The sequence below is a fragment of the Rhinopithecus bieti genome, unplaced genomic scaffold, assembly GCF_001698545.2.
Source record: "Rhinopithecus bieti isolate Rb0 unplaced genomic scaffold, ASM169854v2 scaffold_8927, whole genome shotgun sequence".
NCBI lineage: Eukaryota > Metazoa > Chordata > Mammalia > Primates > Cercopithecidae > Rhinopithecus > Rhinopithecus bieti.
In genome coordinates this window covers 1,037,540-1,063,899 of record NW_016806124.1, presented here as the reverse complement: position 1 = coordinate 1,063,899, position 26,360 = coordinate 1,037,540, and the positions used below count along the sequence as shown (strand labels likewise).

The 26,360-nt window shown below is 43.9% G+C and overlaps 1 long non-coding RNA gene across 1 annotated transcript in view; it reads left to right on the top strand.

Annotated features, from left to right (window-relative positions):
* Positions 1 to 22,653, top strand: part of LOC108531406 (uncharacterized) — a 34,786-nt gene extending 12,133 nt beyond the window's left edge. Inside the window, exons 2-3 of the long non-coding RNA XR_001886157.1 lie at positions 21,520 to 21,625; positions 22,540 to 22,653. This is a non-coding gene — a long non-coding RNA (uncharacterized LOC108531406). The remainder of the gene's footprint in view (positions 1 to 21,519; positions 21,626 to 22,539) is intronic.
* The last annotated feature ends 3,707 nt before the right edge of the window (positions 22,654 to 26,360 follow it).

Here is a 26,360-nt window from a genome sequence, read left to right as displayed (position 1 = left end):
TTTTTTTTTTTTTTTTTTTTTTTTTTTTTTTTTTTTTTTTTTTTTTTTTTAGAAATGTGATCTAGGTTTTAAAAGACTCCCTCTGGCTACCTTGCTGGGACAGGATGTGTACAGCCAGGGCAGAAGCTGGCAGCCTGGCTAGGCAACTATTGCAGCTGTCCAGACAAGACATGAGGAGGCTCGGATGCAAGGCAGTCGGTGGAGATAGTGAGAAGTCATCAGAATCAGGGCACGGTTTGAAGAAACAAGGACTTGTTGACAAATTGAATGTGGGGTGTGAGAGAGGGAGAGGGGTCCAGGTTGTCTTGGCTGAGAAACATGAAAGATGGAGTAGCCTTCGATGGAGATAGGGGAGCCTGGGATAGAGCAGGTGTTTCGGTTGATGAGGATTTCTGTTTTGGACAGGCTATGGCTGAGCAACCTGTGACACTCCAGATGGAGATATGAAACAGGCAGGTGGATGGCAGGAATTCAAGGAAGATCTGGGACAAAGTGGAGACATAACTGGTTTTAAAGACTTGGAGCTGATGTAATTATCAGGGGGTGAGTGAACACACACAGGGCCTGGAGCACCTCTTCATTATGAGAGAAAGAGAGAGACAGCAAGAGAGCAAGAGAGCCAGGGGGCATGGAGGTGGCAGGGAGACTGGGAGAGGGCAGTGTCCTGGAAGCCGAGGGAAGGAGGAGGGAGTGGCCAACCGTGTGCAGTGCTGCTCTGTTGAGTAAGGTGAGCATGAGCCGTAGCCACTGGATTAAGCCATGTGGTGGCCCCATTGGTTACTGTTCTGATCCAGTGAGGGGTGGGTGAGGAGAGGAATTGGAGCAGGCAAGACCCCGTTTCTCTATTACTTATTAGGCCTTCATTGTAAGAAAGGGTCCCATGGCTAAGACTAACTGAAGAATATTGATGCAAAGACTGCAAACTACTGATGGAGATTGTGGCCAGAGATACTCAGAGAGGAGAAACCGCTTGCCTCAGGGGCTGAAGGAACATTTGGGCTTCCTGGCTAGAATGCTGAGGAATTCAGTGCTCTCAGGCTGCTGGCAGGAGGAGAGACCTGGGTTTGAGGAGGTGAATGACCAGTCTTATGGATGGGGATCCACATGATGACTTTCTTCAGCTCCTGTGCACTCAAACTGCCATAAAAATCAGTTAGTGGGTTTGCGCTTTCAGCAGCTCTAGTAATTCATTTGGAGTGTCTTTATAGTGTACATGGCACTCTTGCTTCTGAGTTTCCCTTAGAGGCTGAGGCCACTCCCAGAGGCCCAGTAAAGAGCAGCGGCCAAGTGCACAAACTGGGCCTGGGCTCAGATCCCAGCTCTGCCGCATTCTAGCTGTGTGACCTTTGGCAAGCTACTTAACCTTTCTGTGCCTCTGTTTATGCATCTGTAAAATGGTAGTAAGACTAGTACCTATCCCAAGGAGTTCCTCTGAAGTTGAACTGCAACACTTAGAGCTGTGTTCAGCTCTAAGCTGAAACACTTAGAGCTGTGCTATTAAGGCATTAGCATAATGGTCTCCATTTTAATAGGTGAAGATATTTGGAAATCTATAGAGGATGATTTGCTGCAGTTTACTCAAGTGACTTGAACCTAACTCCCCCTCCAAAGTCTGACCATTATTCCACAGGGATATTCCTCTATGTGGTTGTCTATCCATCCTAGCCAGTATTCCATTTCTTGCTGTAATTCAAATATTTTCACACTGGATTTTCTAGGGAAGGTGGCTGAGGGAGGGCTATCTTAGGTATACACTTTCACTTTTTAAAACTCTTTCTGTTTTGTTTTGTGTACTTATGCTCAGGTTTTGAATTTACCCCTAAATCTCAAAAGAAGTGTACTGAAAAGTATGAAATTGTCATTTATTATAATGATGAAATCAACTTCCTTAAGAATTTCACATATGTCAATGCATAGAAATGATTTCAAATAAAGTATGTTTCTGTGAACATAAAACATTTACTTGTTATGACACTGTAATCAGGGAGTCACAGATTCTAGGATATGAAATACTGAGCACCCCATCTCTACCAAAAATTTTAGCCTGGCATGGTGGCACACACTGTAGTCTCAGCTTCTCAGGAGGCTAGAGTGGGAGGATCACTTGAGCCTGGGAGGTTGAGGCTGCAGTGAGCTCTGGTTGTGTCACTGCACTCCAGTCTGGGTGACAGAGGGAGACTGTGTCTCAAACAAACAAACAAACAATAAATAAATAAATAGAAAGAAATGCTAAGCAAACATTTGATTATCTCATGCCCAGATTGCATCTGGAGATAAGGGTATGCTGGAAAGAATCCTGGACTAAGAATCTGGAATTCTGGATTCTAATCTCAAATACTTATTGCATTCATGGTGAACCAATTACCTCTTGAATTTCAGTTCCCCATTTGTAGAATGGAACTGGGTGACCTTTCCATTTCCTCCTCATTCCAATATTTCTATTACCCTGTCTTGGTTTGGGTTTCTTGAGAAGCAGAGAGGAAAAGTTAATTGGGAGGCAATCTCAGGAAGCACTGTTAGGGGAGCAGGGAAGTGAGACAAAAGAGAAGGCAGCCCATAATGGTGCAGCACCAATCCATTTACCTCTTGGAGCCACTGGAACTTCATCCAGCAGAAACTGGGAGTTAGTATGGGACATGCCTCAGACCGAGGGAGCTGGGGTATTTACACCCCAACTCCTGTCAGAGCTTGAGGACTGTTCCTAAAAGGCTCTTCTGGTCTGCCACATGGAGGAAAATGGTGCAGGAAGTCCTTTTGACTGAAGTGTACAGGTGCTGATGATGGGAAGATGGGCAGTATTCCTTGAAGTGGTGTAGGAGAGGAATACCCGCTGTGTTTGCTACACATTGACCTCCCAGATTTGCCTGTGATTTGGGGCTTATAGAAATGTGTTGATTCTGTCTAGTAAAAGTGAGAGTCACTTCAGAACCAAAACCAGAATCTTAGTGGTGACAGTGCAATGTCATTTGGTCTGGTAATTTTACCCAGAGCATCTCAGAACACTGGTATTTGTAGTATGTAGCCTTGCTAATAAATATATACAAACGTGTTGAAATGACTTGCTATTATATGACTAGAACGAACCCATGTCATCCTCATGATGTCTTGCTGTCACAGTCTGTCTGACCTGACTCCTCAAGCAAGAGAACAAGGGTTGCCAAAGAGTGTCCCAGAAATGCACAGCCTCAGGTGCCCGGCAGAGGGCATTAAGCATGACAGACATTGGAATGACATCTGCTGTGTGTGCAGAGCAGACTGATTGAGTGGAACCATGACCGAAGAGAACTCAGGTAGACTCAAGTGCTTCTGGAAAATTTGAGAAACTTCCCTGACAGAGAATTTACTTCAAGTCAGATACCTTCCCAATAATTGAAAATCCTGCCAATAATGAGGAAAGAGAAGTGGACCCAAATTCCTATTTCCTTGAGTCTGCTCTTCAGTTTATTCATGAAATTTGCTCACCTGATAAACGAATCTTGCTCGAGAGCCTGCCATGCTCCAGCATTGGGGACCCAGCAGAGAAGAAACCAGTACAAACTGGCCCTCATGGAGCTTCCCTGATATGGTTTGGCTCTGTGTGCCTACCCAAATCTCATGTTGAATTGTAATCCCCATGTGTCGGGGGGGGACCTGATGAGAGGTGACTGGATCATGGGGGTGGATTTCTGCCATGCTGTTCTTGTAAGAGTGAGTGAGTCTCACAAGATCTGATGGTTTAAAAGTGTGGCACTTCCCCTTTTACGTGCGCACTCTCTCTTCTGCCACCATGTAAGATGCACCCCGCTTCCTCTTTGCCATGATTGTAAGTTTCCTGAGACCTCTCCAGCCATGCAGAACTGGGAGTCAATTAAATCTCTTTTCATTACAAATTACCTAGTCTCAGGTAGTTCTTTATAGCAGTGTGAAGATGGACTAATACATTCCCTTTTAGTGAGAAGACACAGACAATAAACAAACTACTAACTAAATGCACAATGTCAGGAGAGAGAAATGTTAGGAACAGGAACGAGGCAGGGTAGGGGAGTGTAGAGGTTCAGCAGTGGTGTTTTAGTTCGGTGTTGTGCGCAGGGCAGACCCTCAGGTAAAATGCCTTTAAGACGAGATCCTGTGGAATGGAGGGAGGACCTAAGGAAGCAATGCAGATGGCTGGTAATGGAGGGTCCTAATTAGGAAAAACAAAAGATCAGAGAACCTAAGGCCTGAGTCAGGGTCAGTACCCGAAGTGGAGCTGAGCAGGGTGCTGGGGACAAGGCGAGGACAGAGAGGGCCTGAAGGTGAGATCAGCCATCAATCAGGTTAGGCCTTGCGAGGACTTTAGCCCTTACCCTGAATGGGAATTAGAGGTCTGGTATTCTCTGCCTTTCATTTCGAGAGGATCCCTCAGGAGTGGAAGGGGAGCAAAGCTGGGAAAAGTAGCAATAAAGTACCTGAAATGTTTTATATAGATTTTGTTCACATCTCCAAAAAAGTGCAAAAACTCCCCTAGCTCTGCATTTTCCAGCCTCTGTGGACTGAATTGTGCCCCTCCCCACCAAGTTAATATGCGGAAGCCTGAACTCCCAATGTGATATTTTTAGGGGGTGGGGCCTTTGGGGGGTGATTAGGTTTAGATGAGGGTATGAGTGTGGAACCCTCAGGGTTGGGCCCTAAGGGTGGGGTGAGGCCCTCCCTTTCTCTCTCTCTCTCTCTCTCTCTCTCTCACCTATGTGAAGATATAGGGAGAAAGCAGCCTTCTGCAAAACAAGAAGAGGGTTCTCACCAGGACCTGGCCATGCTGTCATTCTGACCTTGGGCTTCCAGTCTCCAGAACTGGGAAAAAGCAAACAATAAATGTCAGTTGTTTGAGCCCCCCAGTCTGTGGTATTTTGTTAGGGCAGCCTGCGCTGACTAAGACACCAGCCAATTTTGTTTCTGTTTTCCCTCTCTGAGGTCAGTGAGGATGGGAGCTCTCTAGGTAGCAGTGTGAGGGTCTGAGGGAGACTACCGAGGCACATGGGTGGAGAGGGGCAGTCAGCCAGCAGGGGCCAGACCTTGCCTGCTTTGTAGGCCACAGAGAGGGACTGGTACTTCAAGATCTATGGGAATGGGAGCGGGACCCCAGGGAGGGCTGCAGGGAAGGACTTGGCTTGGGCTGCTGTGGAGAGAGAGAAGGTGACGAGAGGGCAGGCCAAAAGTGAGGAGCCCAGAAGAGACACTTAGGCCTAGTACAGGCTAAGACTGCAGTGACTGAGAAAGGGGCAGCCACCATGAGGAAGACCGTCAGGAACGCCATAGAGAGGGTTGTTCCAGACGACTCCAAAAGCCCCCTCTAACTCTAAAGTTCCAATCATTGGATGCTCAGAGCATTACCAGTGTCAGATATTATTTCTTAACCATACCAGAGGACGGAGCTGGGGACTATTTGGGAGGTAGAAGTATCAAAACCTGTGGGCTGAATGAGGCTGTGTGTGTGTGCCTGTGTGTGTGTGTCTGTATGTGTGTGCATGTCTCCGTGTGTATGTGCCTGTGTGTGTGCCTATGTGTGTTTGTGTGTGCGCGTGTGGCTGCATGTGTGTGTGTCCATGTGTGTCTCTGCGTGTGTGTGTGCCTGTGTGTGTGTATGTGTGTGGTGTGGGTGGGAGTTGATGAATGGGGAGAACTCTAGGAAGAGTCCCAGATTCAGACGTGAGCAAATGGCGGGGTGGAAGGGCAGACAGGTGGGGTGTGTCACTGGCCAGAGGGGAGGGTGCAAGAGAAATCATCGACCCTTGCTCCAGAGGTCCCAGGACACCAGAACTTGTGCAGTGGCCTTGGTGACAGGGACACTGCCAAGATCAGATGCTGGAGGGCCATGTGGAGAAACACATGAACCTGGGGCCAGGTGGGCAGCAGAAAATGTGAGACAAAGTGCAGGAAATGGGGGCTCTGGGGATAGGAGGGAGGGGCTCTTGGGCCAGTCTTGATTGGGTTTCCTTTGAGGGCTTAGGGCCTCGTCCTGGGCGAGCACCTTCTTATAGGATGGGACTGGGAGACCAGCAGGTGACAAGGACATTGCCATATGGTATCCAAAACCTGGGTCACTGCTATAGTAACCAGAGTTCTGTCTTTTTTCTGAATGTAGAATTTTAAGAGCCAAACATTAAATTCTTTATTTTTTAAACTTGAAAATTTCAAATACAGACTGGTTCACCACCAGGAACGCCACAGAGAAGGTTGTTCCAGATGACTCCAAAAGCCCCGTCCAACTCTAAATTTCCAGTCATTGGATGTTCAGAGCATTAGCAGTGTCAGATATATATTTCTTAACCATACAATAGATTTCCTACTTTAACTACATATATTTGTTTCAAAACCAACCACTATTAGGGGTGTTCTGTGAACTTACTTCGTTTGCCGTTGAATTTCTAATAGGTGATATCTAATCTTAAATTGTAGCTTAGAGAAAAAATGTTGCTTTTCTATTGCTGAAACATAATTGATATATAAGGAGAGTTTGGCTTTGAATATATTTCTTTCTCTGTATATATTTATTTTAGATTTCATGAGTGAGTATTTGATTCTCAAAATATTGAGGACATTGCAAAAACATGATTTTACTGGATTTTTCAGAATCATAAAGAGAAGAATAATTCTTTTATAGTTTAGTAACTATCTAAAACAATTTAGACACTTTTGACCTTATTTTCCTGATGTTTCTTTGAGATGAGGAGGTAGTAATTGCAATTTCACTTTTTCTATTGAACAAAAAACTAAATGAAGTGTATGACACATTGCTTTTCTAACCCAAATTCCACAGTGCAACGTGACTTTGCACTAGAAAAGTCTTTGAAACTAGAACAAAAGAGAGAGTGGAAAGGGAGACTCAACTAGAACCAAGTAGATACCACATCTGCCAGAAAAGTAGATTATTTTCAGTCCACTGAAGGATGTGCTGAATGAGGCAGTGTGCTTCCTCTCATTTCATTGCCTGAACTCTATTTAGATACTGTGGAATGTTCTGGGATATTTGCTGAGCTTTAAATTTAGTAAAGCAGTATTTTATTGTTCTAGCAACAACAACAAAAAATAAGTTATTACATTAATTAGGAAATGATCTGAGAACCTCATTTTGATATAGGAGCGGAGCAGGGAAGTGCTGGGAAGGGAAGGGCGTGGTCCCTGGCTGGGACTCCATCCCTGGATTTGTTCCCACGGACCTAGGTGAGGACAGGGATTTCTGTTTTTGTGCCCAAATGTTGCATTTCCCAAGACCACCCCAGCCCGCCCTGCCCCCATCCTGTTCCTGTAAAAACCCTAAGGCCCTGGCAGGCAGAGACACAAGTGGCTGGACGTGGAGAGGAACGTTCTGGTGGAAAAGCACATCGACAGGCGCCCGCAGAGGCCAGGCCGGCAGGCCATCGACCAGTGGAACTACATGGTGATGGATTGGGAAGAACCTTGAATCCGGACATGACCATTCTACAATGTTAGTGTTAATTTTTTTTTCATGAGCAAGGTGTGTATAAATAAGTAAATAAGGGCATAATGTCAGGTAAACTGAAGGCTGGAAAGTGGCAACTAGGATTTAGTGATTCAGCATTATCACAGGTTTTTCAGAAACACTCAATTTTTAGCAAAAAACAAGTCCCCTCCAAAATTCAATGTACTGCAATTGATTTGTATGTGGTTTAATGCTTTTAACAGTCTATAAATAATGGACTCAAATATTTGAAGTTGTAGATGCTTTCATACTGTTTTAAACAAACATAAGTTACAGGCAAATGGTTAAGAATACCAGAAACATTGCAAGAATGCTCTTTTTAAATTCTGAAGATATTGCTTTATTTTAAAGCATCAAGGAGGATTTAAATTTTTCGGAAAACAGAGGAGGCATGAAGATTTCTGAACTCGCTCACACACAAACCCGTCACAGCAGCTGTGATCTATAAGCCAAATTTGTGAAAGAAGTTTTCTTTTTTGAATAACAACAAAACAACGAAAACCCTCCTAACTGAAACTGGGAAAGGACTAGAAACTTTGTTTTCTTACTAGTGTGAGGGTGGAAACATATTGGCTTTCAAGTGAATTGGCTGTGACCACAGCAGCACTTGGATCTGAGGGAGCCGAGATTGCAGGCAGATGTGAGTTTGGCACTTGCATGCCCACGTTAAAAAACTTTCCTCCTTTCTCCTACCCGCACATTGAGGCTGGCTTTGCTGGAGCGGTGCAAACTGATTACAGACACACATTACCTGGAAACATGCCGCTGACTTAACATAGCGCCTGTCTACTTAGGCTCTGATTTTTGAAAATGCAACTTTTATCCAGAATATTTGACAAATGCTCAGAAATGCATATTATGCCAGACAGCTGTCAAAGCAGCAGACTTCTCCCCTGGAGAGTTCATTAACCTCATTTCCACTTGCTGAGTAAGGAGCTCTGTCTTGCCTGAGAGGGACCATGGTACCAACATGTATGGATTCCAAGTGAGGAAGGAGAAAAATAACTGAAGTATGAGAAAATAAAGATTTCTTGATAAGGCCCAAATGCTAGCTCATTTCCTATGTTTTAAATGCCCATTTTCTTTTTATTTTAATTACCTATGCATTTATCTATTCATCTCTTCTCAAAATGCTTTGAAGGTGTAATGATGATATGCTCTTTTCTGAACTAATTTCCTTAATATACAAAGAGCTCTTATAAGTCAATAAAAATGCCAAAGCTTATGAACACAAAGAGAAGTGTAGATGATTTTAAAAGATTTTCACTTATTAGTTGAACAGAGATGAAAACTTTGAAAATACACTGAGATAACCAGTGATAATGCATAGTGCTGGTGAGATTGTGTTAATTAGAGTGTAAACTAGTACAAGGTTTTTGGAAAACAATTGGGCAATATCTTTCCAAATTTAAAATGCATGGATTTCCTTGTCCCAGAAATTCCACCGGAATTCTTCTAACAGGTAAGAAAGACTCCCATTCTGTATGTTGCCAGTTCACTCTGATGATTGTTTTGCTGTGCAGAGAGAAGCTCTTTAGTTTAATTAGATCCCATTTCTCAATTTTGGCTTTTGTTGCAATTGCTTTTGGTGTTTTAGCCATGACTTGGAACCAACCCAAATGTCCATCAATGAGAGACTGGATAAAGAAAATGTGGCACATATACACCATGGAATACTATCCAGCCATAAAAAAGAAGGAGTTGATGTCCCGGGACATGGATGAAGCTGGAAACCATCATTTTCAGCAAACTAACACAGGAACAGAAAACCAAACGCTGCATCTTCTCACTCATAAGTGGGAATTGAACAATAAGAACACATGGACAAGGGAGGGGAACATCACACACTGGGACTTGTCAGGGGATTGGGGGCAAGGGGAGAGAGAACATTAGGACAAATACTTAATGCATGCAGGGCTTAAAACCTAGATGGTGGGTTGATGGGTGCAGCAAACCACCATGGCACATGTATACCTATGTAACAAAACTGCATGTTCTGCACATGTATCCCAGAACTGAAAATTTAATTTAAAAAAATCTGGGAGTTGTAACTTTTGTTCTGGGAATAAAAAGAAAGACTCCCTCATGTGCACAGAATTTGAATGTGGTACAGTGGCTAACTCTGAGGTTGGGAATTGGATACCAGGAGGCAGGGTGGGAGAGAAAGTCATTTATTCTCCATGTGCCATTTGGATTGCTTAGGTTCCCTAAGCATGTGCCTGTGTTATATAGTCACAGAAAGATAATTTAAAAATACATTTGTTGATGCATAAATGACTATAAATTCACTGTGAAAGAAGAAATGGCTTACAAAATTAATCCAAATCAAACTAAATGATAAGAAAGTGATAAATGAGTGTAAGGAGAAAACGGAGGTAGGAGCACTAGGATGAAGCCACGGTGAAATCCTGTGTTATGTGTGGATGCTGCAGGTGGGCTGAAGTTCCTAGCAGCAAATAAAATAGTGAAGGGAAGTGTCTCAGGGTGAGACATGATTCAGGATGTCTACTGAAAGAAAACAATCTTTTGCCAGAAGTGTAACTATCCTAGTCCTGAGATTAAGAGAAATTTCTCCTGTGGGTTCTCACAGAAAGGATTTAATAAATAATGTCCTCAAAATCAAGCCCAGGGTAAATGCAACAGTAAATTTCAATATCATTCTATCCTTGAGGTAGATTAGATTATGGTTCAAATTCTCATTTCCTCCTTGTAATGGCTCTCCTTTCTACCTTTGCCTGGAAACTTAGCAGTGCCTCCCACCAGAGCAGGCAGAAGGTACATCTCACTCTACTCTCTGACATCAGCTCCCTCATGGAACTTCCTTTGACCAATGAGCTGAGAGCAGAGGTGTGAGTTGTGTCTAGCCAGAGGGCTTAAATGTGCTTGTGTGATTTGGCTTGGTCTTTTGAGCTTCAGCTTTCACCATGGGAAAATCATGCCCTGCATAGTCATTGCTCCTTCAACCTTTGTCCTGGAATGAAGACACATGGAACAGTCTGGAACCTAAAACAAAGCCTGGAGTTCAGTTGAGATCAGCTAAGGTGTGGCTGAGACCTGTGCATATGGAATAAATGTTTGCTCTTATAGGCAAATGCGATGCAGGAGTTGTTCATTACTCAGCATTATTGCAGCAGAGAAGCCTGGTAAATATATCCCTAGAGACAGAGAGAAGGAAGTGAAAAGTTCAAGAGGAGGCTTTTGAATTGCTGGGGATAATGGGAATAGGCAAGTACTCTAGTAACAGGATATGAGCTTCCCCTAAGATCAAGACCCTATTTGAAGATTCCTAGACATTACTGATGATGAATGGATTACTATATCAGGTAATACAGTGCTCTGTGAGTGAACTGCAAGAGTAATTACTTGTATCTCAAGAAAATCACCCCATGATCCTGAGGGCAAATCCTGAGGGCATTCATTGAAAGAATGAATAGAAATTGGGATGGATAAATAAAATGTGTGTGTGTGTGAGCATGTGTGTGTATGTGAATGTGTGTGTGTACGTGTAAGTGCACGTGCACATGAATGACTACATTTATTCACGTGTGCATGCATGTAGATGTACGTGTGTTTGTATGCATGGGTGTGCATTATGTGTGTGTATGCCTGTGTGTGTGCATGCATGCATGTGTGTGTGTGTTCTCTGTGGAGGGAGGAGACTGGAGATTTTCTTTTCCAACATTTGAGGCCAATTTGCCAAAAATCTTGGTACTAAATGTTTGTCCAGGTTACAGATCCACACGCAAATGCAGACCCAACAATACTGAGGCTCATCTTTTGGGTTTCTCCCCATCTTCTTCACCATGACTCGGTTCTCCAGGAAAAATGTTGTTGCTACTTTCAGGAATAGTCCAGGGTGAGAGCTGAAGGTAGAGTCTGGATATGTGCATGGAAAGCACAGCCATGATTCTATCCAATTGGCTCAAATAAAAGTCTTGGACAGTATTTTGGCTTTTTTTTTTTTGAGACATGATCTTACCTGTCACCTTGCCTGGAGTGCAGTGGCACGATCATAGCTCATTGCAGCCTTGATCTCCCAGGCTCAAGCACTCCTCTCACTTCAGTCCCCCGAGTAGCTGGGACTACAGGTACACACCACCACACATGGCTAATGTTTTATTTTTTGTAGAGGTGGGGTTTCACTATGTTGTCCAGGCTGGTTTTGAACTCCTGGGCTCAAGTGATCCTCCTGCTTTGGCCTCCCAAGGTGCTGGGATTATAGGCATGAGCTACGGTCCCTAGCCTATATTTTTTGTAATTGGTTTTCTGAGTCTATTAAATAAAGGATGTTCTTCAGCTATTTGGGGACTTTCGGTTCCACCCCAGGCCCATAAGTGAATGCAACAAGGTTTAATGACTGTTGGACACTGTGTTTATCGAGAGACATGCTGCAGGGAAGCAGGAACAACATAATTGCCTATAAAAACATCCTTTAAGAAGTTAGCAGTCTAATCCATAAAAATGAATTTTGGTGGGTGCAAATGTAGTCAGGGCCAAGACAGGGTGTGTGGTGGATGGGGGCAGGAATTCCATTCAGGCACGGAGGCTGTTGTCCCTGGACTGCGCTGTCCCCTCTCCTGTTCCTGCTTCTTTTTTACTCTCCTTCCTCCTCAGCAGCCATCCTTACAGGTTTGACATGTGGCCTTCTTTCCTGCCTTCCTGCTAGCTCTGAAATGCATTTTCATTTGACATGAATGTGTAAGAAGGATGTCCCCCTGCTCCTGATGCTTTTTCACTCAGCACTGTAGCTTTAAGACCTACCCTTGTTGCTCCCCATGCACCTGGTTGGTTGCATTAAATTCTTCATGGTATTCCTGACTGTCCTTTACTGTATTAGTTCTCCATCTCCCAACTGACCGCAGCTTCCCACAGGTACAAACAATGCTGGTGTGAACATCCTGGTTCACATCTTCCGATGGACCCGGGCGGGCACTTCCCTGCCATATGTACCTAGAAGCAGATTCCCTGGATCACAGGGTGCTCGTAGATTTAGAAGATGTAGAGTTTGTATGTCTCAACTTGAAGTAATTCTTGCATTTTTGGTTCTTCCTTCACAGCCCTTCCACACCAATTCCTCCACTTGGTCTCCCATTTCTGTTGTGATGCTGCCTTCCTGTAGGCTGGGTACCTCCCAGTCATCTTTGTCTTCTCTCTACCCTTTCCCTTCATATCCAGTCAGCTTCCTCATGCTCCTACCTCACCAGGTCTCTCATCCACACTTCATTTTTTCATTCCCACCGTCACAAGTCTGGGTCAGGTATTGATCATCCTTGAATAGATGAACAGTTTTCTCATTGTCCCCCACTTCAGGGCTCTCCCTGCACGAGCTGATTGTAGGTTAAAATGCACATTTGAATCTGGTTATTCCCTTGCCTCCAACCTCCAGTGACTGCCTTCTGGGCTGGAATCTCAGAGCCTATGGAAAATGACTCTGGTTTTCTGTCCCTAGCCAAGTCTCTCCTTTAGTCTGTCTCTTCCACCCTCCTTCCTCCAGCTCCTCCTCACTGCCCTTGGGCAGTACCGAATCTCTCCATTTCTTCCAGTCCAGGATTGTGGAACTTCAGAGAGCAGAGGGAATCTGAAAGAAAGGGTGGAGAAGGCTGATGATCTTATTGTGACAATTCCTGCTGAATGGATTCAGTGAGAGAATAACTGTTCTGCTTGCTCATGTATTGTTTTAGTTTGTTGCAGTAAAATTAATATTTGCATGGAGGGAAAAAGTGGCTTGATTTTCCCTGGTATTGTTTCCTTTAATATGGTCTCTTTCTCTCCCAGCCCCTTCTTGTTGATGTCTTGGTTGGGGTGCCCCACTTTCATTTTTCTGCATCTCATGTTCCAAATTTGAAGCCTGATGGTCTATGTCAGTCAGGGTTCTCCTGAGAAACAGAATCAATAGGGGGAGAGGAAGGAGAGAGAGAAAGAGAGAGAGAGAAAGAAAGAGAGAGAGATTTATTTTAAATAATTGATGTATGCAATTGTGAGACTATCAAGTCTGAAGTTTGCAGGGCAGTCCTGCAGGCTTGAATCCAAAGGCAGTCCAGAGAGAGAATTTCCTTCTTTTCTGCAGGAACCTCTGTCTTTTCTCTTAAGACCATCAACTGATGAGACAAGGCCCACCCACAGGGGATGGGGAATCTGCTTTATTTAAGGCCCTCTGAGTCAAATGTTGATCTCATCCAAACACACCCTCACAGCAACATCTAGACTGGTGTTTGACCAAACAGTTGGGTCCATAGCCTAGCCAAGCTGACGCATAAACTTAAACATCATGGGATCAGTCCCATCATATCCCATGCCCATCTTTGGACCAGTGTTCTAGCCTCCTGCCTGTCCAGGTGAGTTATGGGAGAAAAATTAGGATGCCACGTAAATGCAGACTTTCTTTTACATTATAAATACCACTGACATTCTTACTCATCCAACTGGGACATTTTGCCATTCAGTTTGTCAAGCACATATAACGATGTGTATTTTCAGCACACACTTCCACTGTTTGGCAGATGGCACATCTGAAACATGGTACATGGGTGTAGGAAATTATTTGACTCCCTAGTGCTATATGGTGACATATTCCTTTTGTGATCCTAGGATATAAATGTGTTAAATGTTTTGTGTATGTGTGTGCAGGCATACACATCACATCTGGAATCTCAAAAATATCAAGGAGCTAGTTGTATAGTCATATGATCACATGTGTATATACATGTATACTATACACCTTTTTACATAGGAACAGTTTACATTTTATCCTTTGGTTTTATTGAAGGATCCTGTAAATGAATAAAACCATAAGAAAACATATGGAAGAACAGTAAAATAGGTTATAAATATAATCAACACTGTTTTAACAGTATCACAGAGTGAGCAGGGAGGGAATGGTATTTTATTGATTATTTAGAGCCCAAGCCAGGCCTTGTGCAAGGCATTTCTCATGTATAATCTTATCTGACCTCGTGAAGGAGCATTTTCCTTAAACTGGGCATTCTGAGGCTTAGCAAATGAAGTACACAACCAGGATTTGAACTAAAGTTTACTTTCATCTAAATACACGTTTCTCTCTCTCTCTCTCTCTCTCTCTCTCTCTCTCTCTTTTTACCCCTATCACACCATAGCCACATCTGTGGCCGCACAAGAAATACTTTCCCAATACTCAGTAGCTAATTATTCATAAGGTTTTAGGGTGATGGTGGGTCATGTGCAGAGATTCTTTGAAAGTCTTCCAGGAAAATCATGCTTTATGGCTTAGAATTTTGGGACACGACTAACCCTGAAATGAGATGGGCAAGAAATCATTTCTCCCTCGGTCCTGCTTCAGCACACCCCTCTTCCCACTCAAGAGATTGTGGAGACACTTCAAGCCCATCTCCTTGCCAGATGCCTCTGTTTTAGAAAAGTCATTTCTAGTGCCCCAAGGAGAATGGATTGGAGGGGATCAAGTCGGGAGACTGAACGTGTAACACAGTTGGGATATGATGGAGATGGGAGTGGATGTGAGGCCATCTGGGGAGTATAATCTACCAGACTTGAGGGTGCATGATGTGCAAAGTTGGGAGAGTGAGGCCAAAGATGACTCCCAAGTTTCTGGGTTTGGCCCTGGGGTAGATGAAGACAAGTTTGGGAAGACAGTTCACTTTTTGTCTGTGGAGCTGGAGGTGCCTGTGGCCACCCAGGTGGTGATGTGGCCTCCAGAGGGAGCTGGCCTGGAGATGGAGCTCCAGGAGTCACAGTGACTGGCATAGTGCCAGGTTTCTAATAGGTGTGCAATAAATATTTGTGAAATGCATGGGATGTGGGGGATGTTGAGCCAGGCTTGTAGACTGGGTTGGAACAAGGAGCTGACAGGTCTGCCTCTGAAGGCTGTTACTGTCTACTTAGTAGCAGGGGTTGTTATCTGTTGGTGGGGAGGAGTGGGTGGTGATGTCTTAGGACTGAGCTGAGAGGAGCACTTCTGAGCTGGCCAACTATTTGAAGAAAGTGGGTCAACTAGAGAATGACAAAGGGACCCCTGGGCTGTGTTAAGGGCCTAGTCGAGGTTGATGCTGGAAATCATCAATCATCAAACATCATCAAACATGGTGGTTCCAGCCCACTAGGTGTTACGACGTTGTCAGCAGGTGTGGGCTTGGGTCCACATAGCAGCAGTTGGATTGATTAGTAGTTGGGGTCTCACTGGGTACTTGCCATAAAAGTGAGGCAAGAAAGTTAATGTGATGGACAGGAATGGGGCTGATGGGACAGACTGGAAGGTCCCATAACACAGGGGAAGAAGGGCCTGCTGCAGTTGAGGAAGTGGAGTTCTCAGTGAGCAGAAGGAAAAGAGAAGTGGGTGCAACCAAGTGACTAAGGGGGCAGGAAAGGGGCTTCCGGTAAGAGTTGAAGTGTGAATTTTAATTTCGGTGGTTCTAGGGATGGCAAGATCCAAGGTGTAGCCACGGGAAAGAGTTGCCAAGGTGGGAGGGAGAGGGAGGTCGCTGGAGGTGAGCAGCCCAGGACCTGCAGGTGAGAAGCGGGATTAGTGGTTCCCCAGAGATGCCGTGTTCCAAGGGGAGGCCGGCGGTGGGCAAAGGACTAGCAGAGGGTTCAGTCCGAAGCCGCCACCAGGGGGCGCGAGAAAGCAGCAAGCCGTAACAGCTCCAGTAAAAGGCGGGGTCTGGGCCTTCCTGGGGGTTCCCTAGAAGCAGACCTCGAGACAAGGCCCTGGGTGCAAGCGGTTTATTTGGGGGATGGCTGTAGGAGGCACAGGGCAGGAGTAGGGCGGGCAGAGAAGGGAGAGAAGGGAGGAAAGGCAGTGAAGAGCACATGGATGGAGGGGCTACTCCCAGGCCTGTGTGCAGCGCCTCAGCTCTGGCTCCGCCAGGCAGAAGGAGCTCCCAACGCCTCCGTCATCTACTGGCTGCGGAGAACCTGGGGCTGGCGCTGTCCTCCGGGAGCTCCATCCGGGAAAGCGCCACAGAGGCTGAGGGCGTCGGAGTGGGCACTCCAGGATCTTATTCTGTTTTGGCTGCTGTGGATGAAATGCCGTAGACGGGGTGGCTTAGCAACAACAGAACATTATTTCTCACAGTTTTGGAGGCTGGATAGTCCAAGATCGAGGTGCTGGCAGGTGAGGTGGCTGGTGGAGCCCGCATCTTGGTTCCCGTTGGCGGGAACCCTCATGTGGTGGAACGGGCGAGGGAGCCGACTGCGGCCTCCTTTATACCGGCGCGAATCCCAGTCATGGGCTCTGACCTCAGAGCCTAACCTCCTTCCAAAGTCCCCACCTCCTAATACTAGTGCATGGGTGATTCGGTTTCCCGATGCGAATGCGGGAGACACACTAAGTCCGCACCTGCGAGGGTCTCCTGTTGGGCGAGATGGGTGTGGGAGGGTTAGGAGCTGTGTCACTGGTAGTGTCAGGACCAGCGCGGGATGCTGTCGATGACAAGGGAGTTGCTCTCACCTCCCCGCCCCGAGACAGATGAGGCCCGCGGGGACCCGCAGCAGGCCTCAGAGAGGGCTAGGACCAGGGAGGGGCTGCGGATGGAGAGCAGAGTGATGCCATAGAAAGGCGGTTCCCGAGAGCTCTAGGGAGGTGGAATAGGGGACACGGTGTGTCGAGATGCGGGGAGAAGTTCAGAGCAGCATGGGCATGTAGGTGCCTGCAGAGAGGCCTATCTGGGCTGCGCCCCAGCAGGACAGGGCCATGGTGTGGTGTGGGTTCGGCTGGCTGCACAGCTTCTCGCAAAGTTTGTCCCCAGAGTCCTTGGGAGTAGAAGTCTTTCGGAAGGCACCATCTCCAGAGCGTGTGTCTAAGTAACTCTCCGGATGGGTTCCGGGTAATCACTGTGTGTTGGAAATAGCAGCGCCCAGACTGCTGGAGGAGGCTGGTCTCCCTGGCAGGTCCTGGCTGTGTCTAGAGTTTTGTGAGTCCAGGAGATGACTCTTTGGTTTGAGGCCCCTGGGGCTGCCATGCCCCAGGGGAATGGCCAGAGCCAGTTATCTGTGTTCTGAGGCTGTTTCTTAAGGTTCCTGCCAGGGAGTATAGCCTCAAATGTGCTGCCTGACTTTCATCCAGCCCTAGACTGGGAAGGATAAGAAGGACTTCTTTACCTTTTGTCATTTTCATGTTTTGAAAATTGACATAATCCTTTCTTCAAATGGGGCATTATATCCAACCTAATATACAAACAGATTTAGTTGGAGCTGCTGGGAGAAAAGTTTCTGAATGTGGTTAGATTCACTATCCATCCACTGCCACCTCCCAAGTGGCCAAATGGAACCCAGTTTGAAAACCACCATTTCTGATAGGTTAAATCTACCCCAAATTGGGGCCATCATCAGACAGCCATGTACAGACACACTCTTGCTTTGGCTCCTGGAGAACCATGCGTACAGGGTTGCATTTTGGTCTGAGTTTGCTGAGGACTGTCCATGGGTAGCGTTATGCAGAGTGTGCGTTGTGTTCATTGGGCTTGTGTGTCATAAAGACACTGTGTACAGTTCACACAGAGACCCTTTGAGGAGATACCACAAGAGAAACTCCTTGTAGGAGCCTCTGGCAGAAGAAAAATGGTTTTCTTCTGAGCTACTAGATTAAAAAAAATGTGTGGTTCCCCGGAATCCTATAACAGCATTTGTCTGCCTGCAAACTCAGCTCCAGGTTCATGTGCCACCCAACTTTAGCCTTTGTGAACATATTTTTGGGAACTGATGCTACTCTGGGCTTCACTGAACTATCCAACTTTATTTTTCTGTTACTCATCTTTCTGTATTTAATAGTTTTATTGAATTATTTATGTAAATCTCACCTCATCATGCTTAGAAAAATGAAAGAAAATTGTCTTTGGAACAGTTGGGAACTTGGGCAATTTGAGGTTGGTTAAACTTGGGTTCCCAAGGGGCAGCCTCCAAGACAAGGATTTGAATGCAGTCATTTATTTGGGAAGGGGTCCCAAGGGGCGTGAGCGGGGGAGTGGGGAAGTGGGGCAGGGAAGGGGAGGAACCTCGGCAGTGATGAAGAGCTTACCACTCTGGGCAGCTAGGTTCAGTCCTGGGGGGACCTCTGGGAGAGTGGGCAGAACACTCCTTAGGGTGGTTCCATGGAAGAGCAGGGGGTCAGGGGCTATTTCTTCACCAGCTTCCATTATTCATGGTTTAAACTTGGTTCCTGGGCATGTCAACTGCCTGGCACTTCCAGCCAGCCCTGCATGTGGGCCACACATGCTGCTGGGGCCAAAGAAGACCTTCTAGCCAAAAGGCACATGTATTTGTAATAGGAAGTGGCAGCTGGTACAGGAAAGTGAGAGCAAGGGTGCACAAATGGAGCACCAGTAGTGTGGAATGCAAGGGTCTTCTGGAAGAGTTGACATAGAAATGCCCTCATTTACCCAGTGCTTGTTGATGGTTCCTTCTGAGACTCCGAACGTAACGTTTATAATGCAGACTGAAAGAACTTGAGGAGCTCGAGTGAAAACTATCATCATCTTTGCTCTTTTGTTGTAACATCTACATGCAAATGTCATGTCACAGGTACTATTGTTTATACACAAATCCTGACCAATCTCCCAGCAGCTCTCACAGTGCAAGGTTAGCAGGAAGTCGAGTTGTTTCCCTAAGTCATCCTTCACGGATCTGGAGGGCTGATTTTGTGTTTGTATAAATTGGTCCTGGCTGTTCTCCCTCCCTTGAGGGAGCAGGAGCTTGGGTACACTCAGGGATCAGTCTGGGATGTCTGTTCTCAGAGCAAGGTGCACAGGACATTAAGGGATGCTGCTGCTTGTGGCTTGCCCACTTGAGGTCAGTGAGCTTGTGGGTCTGGGTCTGCTGCTCCCCCATTTGCCCCTCAGAGCCAGGCTTTACACATACATCTTACATCCTCACAGCTCAGCCGAGACCAGGCCATACCCTTTACCAGTCTTTACTGAAGGTTCTGGAGATACCAAGTTACAACATGAAAAGCCACTAATTCCTCCTACCATAAGTGTCTGTGTACAGAGCTCCTGACAGTTCCTGCCTGCCGGGCTCCTAGCCCTGTGCTATTAGAAATCTCTCCCAAACAGCTCTACTTTTTTCGAAGTCCAGACCCTTGACATCCATCTCTCCCTACTCCTCAGAATTGTCTATATCTATCTTTTACCAATGGGAGGAAGGAAAGAAAAGGCAGATAGAGAGTGCTGCTCCACAGAGGCTTGGGAAATTAAAAAGCAGCATGCTGTGCTGAGAGCCTAGGATCAGAAAGAATCTCACTGCACCCTCACTTTCTTCAACCCAGGCATAGACTTCCCTCCATCCATTCCAATACCTGGAGTGTCTCACTGGTGTAGATGAAAACTCGTTGGTCAGGTATAAGCAGGTCCTGGAGCTCTGACTAGCTCATTTACTATTTCTGAACAAAACTAGCTTTGTGTACTTTAGAGAAACAAGTGAGGTGGAGGGTATACATGACCAGGTTTTTTTTCACATTTATAATTTTAATTTCTAATTACTCAAGTTGCTAAGTGGAAGATATGACAATAGCTATATCAATTAGAGTTTTCCTTTATTGTTTTGAATATTTTCTGCTTTTGCATAGCAATAACCAAATAAACATTTGTTGTTTGTTGTTTTAAAAATATTAACTTTTCATGGGGGTATAATTTGTAATGCAGTGCACATATATTAAGTGTGCACTTCCATCAGCTTGACAAATGCAGGCAACTGTGTAGCCTACACTCCTATCCAAATACAGAGCAATCCCGTATTTCTAGAAAGTTCCACATGCACCTTCTCATCAATCCATGCCTGAGACACAACCACTCTTCTGACATCTACACCACACATTAGTTTTGCCTGTTTTAGAGTTTTATAAACATGGAATAATAAAACGTGTGCTCTGTTGTGTCCTTTTTGTCAGTGTAATTGTTCTGAGATCATTCACGTTGATGAGTGTACGTTATTTCACCCTTTTTATTGTTGAGTAGCATTATATTATATAAGCATGCCCTGGTTTGTTTATCCATTCTCCTATTGATGGGCATTTGAGATGTTCCGAGTCTTGGTGATGGAGGGCATGGGCGTTTGTAAAGCATGAAAACAAAACTTGCTTCATTCCCCTCTTCACCTTGTTTCCTACCTCCAACTGATGGCCAAGTCCTGTCCTGTCATTCTTCTGCTATTTTTTTCTCAGATTTGTTTCTTGTATCATCACTTTATCCCAGCTCTCTAGGCAGGGCTCACATCATCTCTTGACTACTCTACTGCATCAACACTGGTCACCCTGTGGGCTTCCTGCCCCTCTTTAATCTACTGTCCACCTGGCAACCAGAGTGAGCTTCTAAGAACACAAATTAGGTCAAGTCACTCTGTTATAAACTGCTTCCCTTCAAGTAAAATCCCAACTCCTTGTCTCTAATGCCCCAGGTATCCAGTCCCCTGCCTTCCCCTCCAGCCTCATCTCATTCCCTTTCCTGCTTTTTTTCACTGCCTTTCAACTGCACTAGTCTTCTTTCGGCCACTCAAGCACACCCAGCTCATTACCAGCTCATGTGCTGTTCCCTGGTCTGGAATGCTGTTCCTTTCATTCTTCCCTAAACTGGCTCTTCGTTGTTCTTCATGTCTCCATGTTGGGGTGGTATTATCTGAACACTCCTTCCAAAGGGAGCTTCCACTCCATGTTTTCTCTGTCACTGTGCTCCGGTGAGGGTAACCCCTGCCCCTCAGCACTTAGCATAATTTGAAGCTCAATATTTATTTGTCTACTGGTCTGTAGTCTTCTCTCTCAGGACCCCATTGGATCCATTAGGGTAGAGAACAGGCCTATCTCATCATTAGCATTACCCTACAGATGCAGCATGGAGTAGGTGCTTATAAGTATTTGTTGAATGAATCACTGGGTTTTATGCAAAATGTTATCATGCGAAATTCTATTTTACTAAAATCCCCTTTGCTAAACAGTCCTGGGAATGACCACAGTTACAATCCAGTAGGTAAAATCCTGCCTAGCAAGAGGTGCTGACAAAGCACTTTGGATTTGGGAAGGCAAATGGAAAAGGGTGACTTCCTGATATACTGATTTGTGTTTTTATTTTTCCTGATTCACAAAGGAAGGCAGACTTTTTCTCAACTGCTTCAGCACAAAGTACATCTTTCTTGCACGCCTGAGTTTGTGATTGAAGATTCATACCCACTCCTCATACTTCATCCTGTTAGGTAGGTAAGTTAAATCAAATGCAATTTCTGCTTACTAAACACCATCGTCAAATCTTGAAACAGCTTACTGGACTTATGAGTATTGTTTTAATTTATTCTGTGCTATTTTAACTACTTCAAAGATAACAGTACTGTATTCATTTATGAAAGTAAGTTTGCCTCATCATATTTTTAAAGTTTTAATTTCTCTTAGCGACACTACAAAACCAGCCACTGGTATTTAATTCATTCCATATTTGCTGTGGGACATAAGTGATGCTTTTAGAGTCATTAATGAACTCACAATTAGATGCCTGGCAACGTGCAGGTGGGGTAGCAAATGATAAGTCATTGACCACTGTCTGTGGGGAGGAAATTATTCCTAGGGCTGAAGATAAGTTATTTTGGGAGCAACATTAAATCTTCAATTAACAGGAAAGCATTTCATAATTTGTAATTCACATGTGGCATAATCTACATGATTTGTAAATTACTAAATGGTTCCCTAGTGTACATGTATTTATGCATCCATTCATGGTATAATCTTACCTAATTCCTCAACATTTAAAAATCGTAGCTTCATGTTTGGAAAAGCCTGTCTTTATTTCCACCAGAATGCAAATTACTCACAGCCAGGATATCTGTACCTTAGCGAATGTTAGCAGTAGAAGAATGCATTTTAACACCCTCATTCTCTTTTTTTTTATTATTATACTTTAAGTTCTGGGGTATATGTGCAGAATGTGCAGTTTTGTTACATAGGTATACATGTGCCATGGTGGTTTGCTGCATCCGTCAACCTGTCATCTAGGTTTTAAGCCCCGCATGCATTAAGTATTTGTCCTAATGCTCTCCCTCCCCTTGACCCTACCCTCTGACAGGCCCCCGTGTGTGATGTTTCCCTCCCAATGTCTGTGAACACTCTCATTCTCTAGTGGCCCAGAAGTCGACAGTGACAAAGCAAAGATTCAAACCCTGTCTTTGAATCCAGTCCAGTGGTTCTACAAACTTCAGTTGAGAACGAAAGAAGAAACACTAGAGGGCAAAGAGGAAGATACAGCAAGAAGGTGGAGAAATTGTGGAGTGAATACAAATCTGTCAGAGAACAAACCAAAAGGTCCCTTGCTTTCATACCTGGTGACTACCCACTGCTAGCTGGGCGTATCTTGAAAACATTAGGAAACTATTAATAAGCAGTGACTTTTGGCTCTTACTGCATTTTCGCAGAGTGTTTTAGAAAATTAGAAATTAAAAAGCCATGGGTTTTCTCATGAAAGGGTAGAATGTTTTGAAGAAAATGGAGGATTTAAATAATTTTGTTTGCTTAGAATATTAACATAATTAATCTAGTTTAGTCTGATGAGATATTTGCAAATATATTTGTTTTATGAGTGTCAAAGGCTCTAATATATTAATATTACTAATATATTAATATAAATTACTTATATAATACAAATATACTATAATATATTATGTCTGTTATACATAATACATCAGTATATTTGCTATATTAATGCATTACTAATGTATTAATAAAGAAAAAAAGGATGTTAAACTAGACAGGATCCGGCATGTCCTTGTGGCATTTTGATGGAGGCCTTCACCTCAACAGTGAGTTAAGCCTAGAGTATGAGGATGAGTTCTGTGCATTAACCACTTTAAAATTTGTTTGTCATTACTCAGTATACAACAGAGAAAACCTCAAAATCCCTCTTTACTTCTCTTCCAACTCTGTCTTTTCCCAGTGTGAGTAGAATCAAAGCATATGTATTGTTCAGGGATCTCCTTTATTTTCAATTCAACTATGTGTTTTGGGTGCTCTTGTTCTGACTCATGAATCTTAGAACTCTTCCCACATCAATCATTAGAGAGGCAGAGGATTGTAGTTGTGAAAAGTTTGTACACTGGAGTCTGACTTTGAGTCCCAGTTTTTCCATGGACTGGTCATGTGAGCTTGGGAAACTAACTTAACCTCCCGTGCCTCAGGTGTCTCATCTGTGAAACGGGGATAATAATAAAACCTACCTCAAATAAAACAATGCAAGGAATGCCCTAGAACAAATGCCTGGCACATAGTAAGTTCTACCCAAGTATTTATTATTATAATAAATGTATAAATATTTAACAACTCCCTTAAATTGTTTTCTATTACTTGCAGTTTTGAATAGTGCTTCAGTGAATATCCTTGTGATATGGTTTTGCTGTGTCCCCACCCAAATCTTATCTTGAGTTGTAGCTCCCACAATTACCATGTATGTGGGAGAAATCTGGTGGGAGGTGATAGAATTATGGGGGCGGGTCTTTCCTGTGCTGTTCTTGTGATAGTGAATGAGTCTCATGAGATCTGATGGCTTTAAAAATGGAAGTTTCTCTGCACAAGCTGTCTCTTTGCCTGCCGCCATCCACGTAAGCTGTGACTTGTTCCTCCTGGCCTTCTGCCGTGATTGTGAGGCCTCCCCAGCCATGTGGAACTGTAAGTCCAATAAACCTCTTTCTTTTGTCAAATGCCCAATCTTGTGTATGTCTTTATCAGCAGTGTGAAAATGGACTAATACACCTCGTATGTATACTTTTGTATATATGTGAATCATTTTCTAGGACAACTTTCTAGAAATAAAATTTCAGAAGCAAAAACCTAAGCCTTTGGTAGCTACAACTACATCGCCTTTTAAAGGTCTTTATTTATAATTTTACCATCAGTTTAAGGGAGAATGTGTTATCTGGATCGTCTCTGATTTTTAAAATCTATTCTTTTTCTATCTGGTGGACAGGAAATGCCATCTCATCCTCACGTTGATTTGATGGATTAACATTTTCATCATGAAGGTGGGTAAAAACACAGGTGGACTTTGATCAGGTTTGCCATTAGCAATCTGGGCAGCTGGATCAAAGGCTCAGCATGTTGGCTGATGCAGAATGTACTAAAACGGCATTTAGAGGGCATCAGCACAACATCTCATAAGGTAGGTTCCAATGCTCAGCAGGCCAAGTTTGAGAAAGGGTGGTAGCCTAACAGCAATGTGCATGGAACTAACTTGGGGGGTTCCAAGTACAGCAAGAGTGGGATCAGTTTCCTAAATTAGCTCACATAAATGTGTGCTGCCCAAGGCAAGGGAAGTCCTGGGTCACACTGTGAGTTTTGAGGAAAGGTCAGCTCTCTCTTGCTGAGGGTCTGGAGCAAGGCTAGACATATTTTTGGACATATTGTAGAGATATTTTGGACATATCTCCTGTTCTAATGAACATCTACAATGCATTCTAGAATAGTGGGTGATGATTTAAATGACAAAACTTAGAAATTCTGTGATTGTTCAAGTTCTCCAAGGTTGAGGAGGAGGAGGAAGCACCAAGGCAGATGGGTGCTTCCTGGAACAAGCAACAGTATTTTCACTGTAGGAGAAAAAACATTTCTTTAAAAGTAGTTATAATAAATAATTATATAATCGTTACCACAATCAATATATAGAATAGTTCCATCCCCTCTAAATTTTCTTGCTTCCCACTATAGACAATCTGTTCCCCCAGTTCTGATCCCTGGCAACCACTGATGTGTTTTCTGTCCCTTTACTCTTTTCCAAAGTGGAAAAATAAATGGAATAATGCAATGTCCTGTATGTTGTGTTACTTGTTTCACTCAGCATTGGATACTTGCTGACCATGTGGCTGTGCATCAGTAGTTCATTTTCTTCTATTGCAGTATAATATCCCATGGGACAGAGTACCACACAGTTTATTTATCCATTTGTCCCTTGAAGAACATGTGGCTTGTTTAGAATTTTGGTGATTATGAATAAAGCTGCTATAAACATTTGCTTATAGTTTTTTTGGTGTGTGAATATAAGTTTTCATTTCACTGGGCAGATAGGAGTGGGTTGCATGGTAAATGTATGTTTAAAAGGAATCATGTTTTAAAGCACCACATTTTATTTCTGCATACTCTGTGATTTTACTTCAGAAGTAGGCACTTGGTCTAATTTGTTCACTTATAGGTGTTCACTTTTCTCTCCCACAGCAGGTGGTGAGAGGACTGTGAATATCACAGAGTTCTTTGAGGTTTTAAAGACAAAGTTGCTCTACAAGTACAGGTAGCAAGTGTGCAGGAATTTCCTTGGTAATGTTTTTGCTGAGGAATAAGAAGAGAGTAAGTAAATTTACCTTTTAAAAAATCAAGACTAAAGTGTGAAGGTCAATTGCGAAACTTTCATGTAAGAAGGATTTTATTGTTCTTCCATGCTTAGCATTCCTTTTGCTATGCAGAATAGTCCTGGAGTAACTTGACACACAGAAAGTACCATATTTTAAACAGAACCAATTCATTGTAGTGGCTTCTGCCAGCAATAGAAACTTGCAGAATGTACAAGGAATTCAAACATCTCAACAGAAAAAAACCCCACCAAGTTTCCTCAAAAAACTACGAATAGAACTGCCATATGATCTGGCAATCCCACTTCTGGGCATTTATCCAAAGAAAAGGAAATCAATATATCAAAGAGACACCTGCAAACCCCATGTTTATTGCAGCATTATTCACAAAAGCTAAATATGAAATCAACCTAGGTGTCCAACAGCAAATGAATGGATAAAGAAAATGTGGTATAAATACATACTATGGAATACAATTCAGTGGTTAAAGAGAAAAAGATATCCTGTCATTTGAGGCATCATGGATGGAACCGAAGTTTATGTTAAGTGAAACAAGCCAGGAATAGTTAAACACTGCGTATTCTCACTTACATGTGGAAGCTAATACAAGTTG